The following is a 7,736-nucleotide window of genomic DNA, read 5'->3' on the forward strand; positions in this document are numbered from 1 at the left end:
TGTGTGTGTGTGTGTGTGTGTGTGTGTGTGTGTGTGTGTGTGTGTGTGTTTGGTATGTGTTTGCGATACCCATGAGATCTATAAATCCTTACACTTGCATCAGTGCATGTCTAACTTTAGCTGCTGTGTTACATGGCTGCTTTGTTATTCATTTTGCATAAGTGAGACTTTGTTACTTTAAGTGTCACTACAATTCGCCACTGACTAGACCCTAGCAGTTGTGCTTATTGTTGCTCTCCTATGAGCATGGCTTTTCTTTTCTTTTTTTTAAATCTTATTTCATATAAGTGAATTTAGGTAACTAATGCAATATTAAATTTTGGAATATGATATAAAGAAATAAGACAGAGTTTACACTACTTTGTAGAAATATAGAATGTCCCATCAATTATAAAAGCACTATGGCACATTCTCTATATTATAAAAAAAATTTCTTTTTTTAAATTTTTTATAAAAAAGATTTCTATATCACTTCACAATCTCATATTTGTTTATAATCTAAAGCTATTGGAATTATGTTGTTGAAGAGAGATTTAGAGTATCATTTACTGCATTATAGTCACATAGAATCAATAAATATGTCATCAGCACTAAATGAGTATGAAAAAATGAGATGTAAGCCTATAGATAAAGCTCGGTAGTAAGCTGATTGCTTATCATGTAGGAGACCCTGGATTCATTTCCCAGAGACTGTTAAAAATGTTGTATATATAGTATCACACAGTTTTACAAAAAGATACTATTGACAATATGATTGAATGTGCAGTGTGTTATAATGAGTGACTTAGTTTTTAAATGCACAAATTTCTTCTGTGATGGAGTGGAAAAATAATATCTCTATATTACTTAAGAGCATTCACTCAAGAATTCACTCTCATTTCTTTCCAAAAGACTGTATTGGGATACTTAGCACCGGCCATTAACAACCTGTTAGGTTCAAAGCTTGTGGTCAAGTAGAAGTCCATTTAAAGAGAAGTTTCATGGTGCTATTCGCTGAGGAAACAGTTTTCATGCAAAATATTAATTGCTTAATTATCTCCACCGATTAATGAATTGTCAGAGGACTCTGGAGAAATAAAATGTTTCCAAAACACCAAGATCTTCAGATGCAAAGTCAAAGAGTTTTGGGGATCTCAATAGTTAATAACCAGGTGATATCTCTACAAGGTCCTATAGCCTGTGTAACAAGTAGAATTTGGTATTCAGATTGATACACAACTTGGGGAAAATATCTTTTAGGATATTCTGTGTTTTTCATTTGATTTCGGTGCAAATTTTGGACAGTGGGTGTTAATAACATAGCTACCCTTACCGTCTTTAACCTTGTAATATTTTTCTTTATGGAAAGGGTTGAAAACATGTTTTCAAGAAATAAAAAGAATCTTATAGTCTTACATCACTAGTAATGAGCATATTTATATGTATACTCTTTTAGGTGTCAGAGGAAGTTTCTTCTGTGTTTTTAATTTGGTATTTTCATGAATCTTAACTGTTCTTAGAATAGTATGAGTCAGTACACAATTTTGTTTTTCTTCTTTATTTAGGATTAAACACTCTTAAATCAGCTGCATCAAAATAAGTTTTTAAATCATGGATACATACTTATTCTTTGATGAGATTAGTATTCTTTTTTTTCTTCATTTCTTGCAATTCATGTAATTTCTTCTTTGTAAAATATTCAGTGTTTTTCTGACAAAGTTGACAGGGATTAATGATAAATGTTTTTTTTTTCATTTTCTCAGTTTTGCTATCACTGCCTTTATTAATGGAAATATTCTGTAATGTATTTTGATTTTAAATAAGTAAATATACTTAAATATTTCTTTAAGTCAGTAGCTAAATCCCCCAGATTTCCTTATTTTCACTAGAATTAAGCATTGGAGAAATCTATCAAAACAATCTTTATATTTTTGTTGACTATTGAGACTCTAGATTTAATCATAATAATGGAAATCTTGAAGAAATATAAAAAGTATACTAAAATATTTGTAATTTTCACCATTAAATATTAGCATACTGTATTTGCATGAAAATTACATATTGATATTACATGAATAAACTCTATACTCTAAACTACTTTTACATATTTAGCAGGATTTTTGCTTTCTATACAATACATATTCATATACATATATGTATATTTGATGTTATATGTGTGTGTGTGTGCATAATTTACAGTGTTGGTCATCTCTTAGCTATCTTGGTTTTGTCCTGTAACTTCTTATTATTTTCATATACTTTAAAAATAATATCAATTGTTTTCTTATTCAGCCTTCTTCTCAGGTTTGTATAATGACGCACTTCTGAGGAACACAAGTACAGCTGTGTGTCATTGTTTACGGTACCAGGATAAAGAAAGGACTCCATGAGAAGTGGGTCAGATTCAATACCTAGAGCTAAAACAGCCTAGCCTCTTTTTCACTGTTGTCTCATACGTACAGCTATATAGACTATGTATAAGGAGATGAGTATTTAAGTTGCGTTCAGATTCTCCTTTAAAGCTACTCAACAAGTATGTTTACAAAGGTCTCAGCTACTGCAATGCTTGCTCCAGGCTGTGTTTAGTATTTCTTCCTTATTCTCTTTTCTTTTTGCTGTGTTCGCATATGTTTATGTGCATGAATTTTTCTACTGAGCTAGAGATGTCCACTCAAAGATATGCCAGTATCATTCGATATGATTAAGGATGTCTTTTTGAAGTGTGTCAGAAATGTTTGCAATAATGTTTTATTGTTAGAAAAATGTTTCTCAAAAATGTTTATATGTTATCTAAAATTTTCAATTTATGGATACAACTTTATGTTATTTAGACGTCTTTAATAGTTCTTTAAAATAAAAATATTTGGATTTTATCATCCTATTTGTGTGTATGACTGTTTTGCCTGCATGTATGTGTACCGTGTGCTTGCATGATACCTCCTGAGGTTCGAAGTTTACCTGCATGTATGTGTACCGTGTGCTTGCATGATACCTCCTGAGGTTCGAAGTTTACCTGCATGTACGTGCACCGTGTGCTTGCATGATACCTCCTGAGGCTCGAAGTTGTCAGATGCTTGGCTCCAGATCTGTGCATGATTGTAAAGCCAAAAGCAGGCTGCTAGGAACTGAACCCAGAACCTCTGTAAGGACAATAAATATTCTTAGCTTATGAACCATGCCAGTGAACCCTAAATCACATCTTCAAAAACATACATTGCTAAGGGAAAACTGCATATAAATTCCACACATTCAAATGATAAGCTAAATATATTATTAAAGATGTTTATATTATTAATAATTGTTAATCCCAGCACTTGGGAGGCAGAGGCAGGTGGATTTCTGAGTTCGAGGCCAGCCTGGTCTACAAAGTGAGTTCCAGGACAGCCAGAGCTATACAGNTCTGAGTTCGAGGCCAGCCTGGTCTACAAAGTGAGTTCCAGGACAGCCAGAGCTATACAGAGAAACCCTGTCTCGAAAAAAAAAAAAAAAAAAAAAAAAAAAAAAGAAAAAAAAATAATTGGCTTGCACATATTCTATTTTCTGTTCCTTTCTGATAACTCACCGTGTATCAATATTTATATAATTCATCTTTCTAAATTAAAATATGATAGAATAAATCAGCAAGGAGATGAATTTTCTATTTCTTGACAAACTTCTTCATTTATAGATAATGGGAAGCACGGTGAAACTCATTAAAAGTCACAAAGAGAGGAAAACATACGTGTATTTTATTTTCGTATTATGACTTTAGATTGTGAATTCATTGAACGTTTGATGTCAACAACTTTTATGGTACATTTTTTTGCATGTATTTTCCCCATTATGTGGGAAAAGTTAGCTAAATATTTCTAAGGTGCTGGGGAGATGGGTCACAAAAGCAGGTGCTCCCAAGTTGTGTAGTAAAAACAGTTCTGTGATTTGCACTCTAAATGAAAGCAAAAAACTTCACATTCTTGTGAACTGCAGAGCCTTATACAATCACCAGACACTAACAAAGCCTGCCTTCCTTTAATGTCCTCTTTCCCATGGCAACCACCTGTTCTGTGTGGATGACTGGGAGAAGAGATGCATCAAAGAACGCTTCCCAACACAGCATGTGCATGCTGGAACTGCAAATGTAGCACCTTCACTATATCTCCATGCACACCACTGAATCAGTAGCCAGTAAATGTGCTACATCACTGCCATGAAGCCAGAGAAAGGCCCTACCTGGAGAGTGCAATGCAGTATGAAAACAGGTTAGAGCACACAAATACAATCAAAATCATATTCAAATTATAGAGTCAATTTTTTTTCTGCCAGATGCATGTAGCTCAGTGTCTTTGAAATGGTCTCTATCTCGTTAATTAGGCACAATGATTAATGTACAATTTTACATTTTAAAATTTAAAAATGGGTTTTCTTTTCATACAATATACTCTGATCAGAATTTCCTTTCTCCTATCTCCTCCCTGCCTCTCTCCATTCCCCCCCACCCAAGTCTACAGTTTCTTTTCCTCCTTTGAATATAAGCAGATATGTAAAACCAGTAAGAGTAAAAATGTACACACAGAAATCCTATGAAAATGTATGACTGGATAGCACAGTATTTACTCAAAGGACCCACAAGGTAAAACAAGCATACCAACAACCAGAAAATCTAAAACAAACTTGCAAGGTCATTGTGTTTGTTTGTGTTGGCCATTCAGTGCTGGCTTGTGATTGGCCCTCAAGAGTAGTTTGTACATCCAGTGATACTCCATTGGAGAAGACGTTTTAAGATTGAATGTGGTTATCTGTTGGAGATACCTCCTGGATTAGCAATAGAGGCTTGTGTTCACTTTCCCTCTCGGTGCTGGAAGCCTATCTGGCTGAGATAAGTTCATGCTATGACTCTCTTTGTGGTGTCGTATGTATTTTGGCCATGCTCTGCCTAGAAGGATTTGTTTCTCTGGTGTCCTCTATCCCCTCTGGCTCTTAAAATATTTCCACTTCATATTCTCTAGGGTTCCCTGAGCCCTGAGGTATTTTGCTATCTCTATACTATCCAGCAGTACATATCTATAATCATATTTTCAAACTGAAAGGCAAACATTGTTGTATTTTTATGTTCATGCTATGTGGATACAATCGTGTTAGTTTATTAATACTATTATGCATTTTCCACATTCATCACAGGCTGACCATGTGCCTTGGGCTTTTTTTCTGGCTAATTTAAGAAAATTACTGTATTTTGTTTTGACTCTGCTTCTAACACCATGGGAGCATGATGGAAATATGTTTATTCAAGTGTTTTAAGTAACCATGGCACATACCAACTTAAACTAGTAAGTCTATTTGTATCCATCTTCTGACATGTTAATGAATAATTTATAATAGATTTTTAAGTCCGACATAAGTAATTTGAAAATGATGAAAATTCAGTCTGAATACACAAGGAAAGGGGTCTAGAGAACAGAAAGTGACTATTCAAATATAAATCTGTCTGTGTGGCCCCTACACTCACTAGACAATAACCCAACAGACACATTCTCTACTGTGGCTTGCTAACTCTCACATCCGGGTTAGAGATATCCACTGGATATAAGTAAAGTACAGAAGGAAACCTTTCTGAAGCTCTTCTATTTACTTAGAGCTGTGCTGGAATGGAGAGCGAAGCCTCAGGATCCAGATAGGAATCTGTGTGGGACTCTAGGAGGATGACTGGGATACAGAAGAAGAGGCAGGCATAAGATTGGAGTGAATGAGCCATAGATGCATACAGGTTGTTGGCATTCACTTGTAAGGACTCTAACTAGCATAGAGTCTATTTTGTCAGAGTATAGACGGATTTGCTGTTTCCACATTTTCTAATTATCAAGGCTAGAACAAAATGTTTTTAAGTGTTGTGAGAAATGGAAAAAGGCAAAGCATAGTTTTGGCTGATGTGTAGTGTCTTCGTTAGTATAACTATAACCTCAATATAATATCTGTCTACCTACCTATTATCGGTCATACACCTAAATGTGTTACCTATGTGTCATGTGTACACCTGCCTCTCCATAAGTTATTTTTACAGAAAGCCAGTGCTGTATTTTAAAGAGAATAATGATCACGAAGGTGAATATTTATTGCCAATAAAATTACATTTATCTGACAAAAGCCTACAGATATCTCATATTTATCCAAATGCTGTTGCAGAATATGGTGTGTCAAGACATACATGGAAATATTCTGTCAGCAGCTTCAGGAGGTACATAGCACCTTTGGGGGTTTTCAAAGACACTGAAAATAAAAATATGTAAAAACGTAAGAGAAAAGGACACATTTTACACATGGTACTGGTTCACATAACAAGATCTCTAATGTTTTATGAACCCCTTTCCATTCTCTGTTAAGATAATTTTTTAAGTTAGTTATACATATATGTATGTGTATGTATGTATGTATGTGGGTGGGTTTTTTAAATATGTATGCAGTGCCTGCAGAGGCCAGAAAAGAAGCACAGCACACCTGGAAATGGAGCTAAGGGTGTTTTTAAGTTCCCAGCTGGGAAGGTACCTCTGGTTCTCTTCTAGAGAGGTATACTCAACTACTAAGCCATATTTCTTCCTCCTCCATGATTTGTATTCAAAGCATTAAGCTACTTGTCCTTAAGCCCAACAAAATAGAACACTGAATATCTGATATTTTCTTAGGAAAATGTGATTAAATTTTGATTCATACAGTATATTTTTTACCATTATATCTTGAAACCCCAGTTTTTCCACACACCACACCTTATCCCTACCCACCCAATTATAAATAACAAAAAAGGGAACCAAAACCAAGAGCAAACAACAACCATTCAACAAACCAATGAACCAACCAATGAACCAACCAACCAATCAAGCAACCAATGAACCAACCAACCACCACCACCACCATCACCACCAGCAACAACAACAAACCCACTAAAAAGCATGGAATTCTATTTGTGTTGGCCAACTACCCCTCAGCATGAGGTCTGTCCTAGAGTGTAGTATATACATCAGATGTTACTACATTGGAAACAACAACATATTTTTTCTTTTCCATCACACCGCTCCTTTCATTGTTCAGAAATCTACATGGAAGAGGAGACAGAAGATGGTAAGGGCTAAGGATCAGATACCCTAAAGATATAGCGTCATCTATACACAACAGGGAAGACAAACATACATACCCCTAGAGACTGAAGCATGCACATGACCTGTGTGAGTTTAAACTAGACAAAACCCCAACCCCTTGGAAAGGAATTGAGAAAAAAGCCCCACCCTGCCTCAAATAAAATGTGATAATTTTCTTATACTTGTATTTGGATATCTAAAAATATTAGTCCTGAGAACACATATTTTATATATACTATCTTATAGTAAAACTGTATTTAGTGTTTTATATCAATATATACAATTATCTATGACATGAAAAAGTCAATGCAGATAATTCAGTCATTATGAGCCGTTATTTTTACGGCATGTCTGGTCAAAGATAATAGCTTATACTTTAATGATGTCTTTGTTTGTGACAATGGCCTAATCAGCTTTAAGTGGCAGATAGTAGTGAAATGAAAAATTCTTTAAAGTGCTGTGTTTTTAATATAATAAGTACTATGTATAACTGAAATGATCATGTGATATATACATACATACAAATATATACTCTCAACTCTCTCTTCCTCTCTCTCATATATATATATATATATATATATATATATATATATATACACACACACACACACACACACACACATATTCCCCTCAGAGGTTGTTTTAAGGTGA

This window comes from Mus caroli, chromosome 16 (genome assembly GCF_900094665.2).
Source record: "Mus caroli chromosome 16, CAROLI_EIJ_v1.1, whole genome shotgun sequence".
In the NCBI taxonomy this organism is placed as follows: Eukaryota; Metazoa; Chordata; class Mammalia; order Rodentia; family Muridae; genus Mus; species Mus caroli.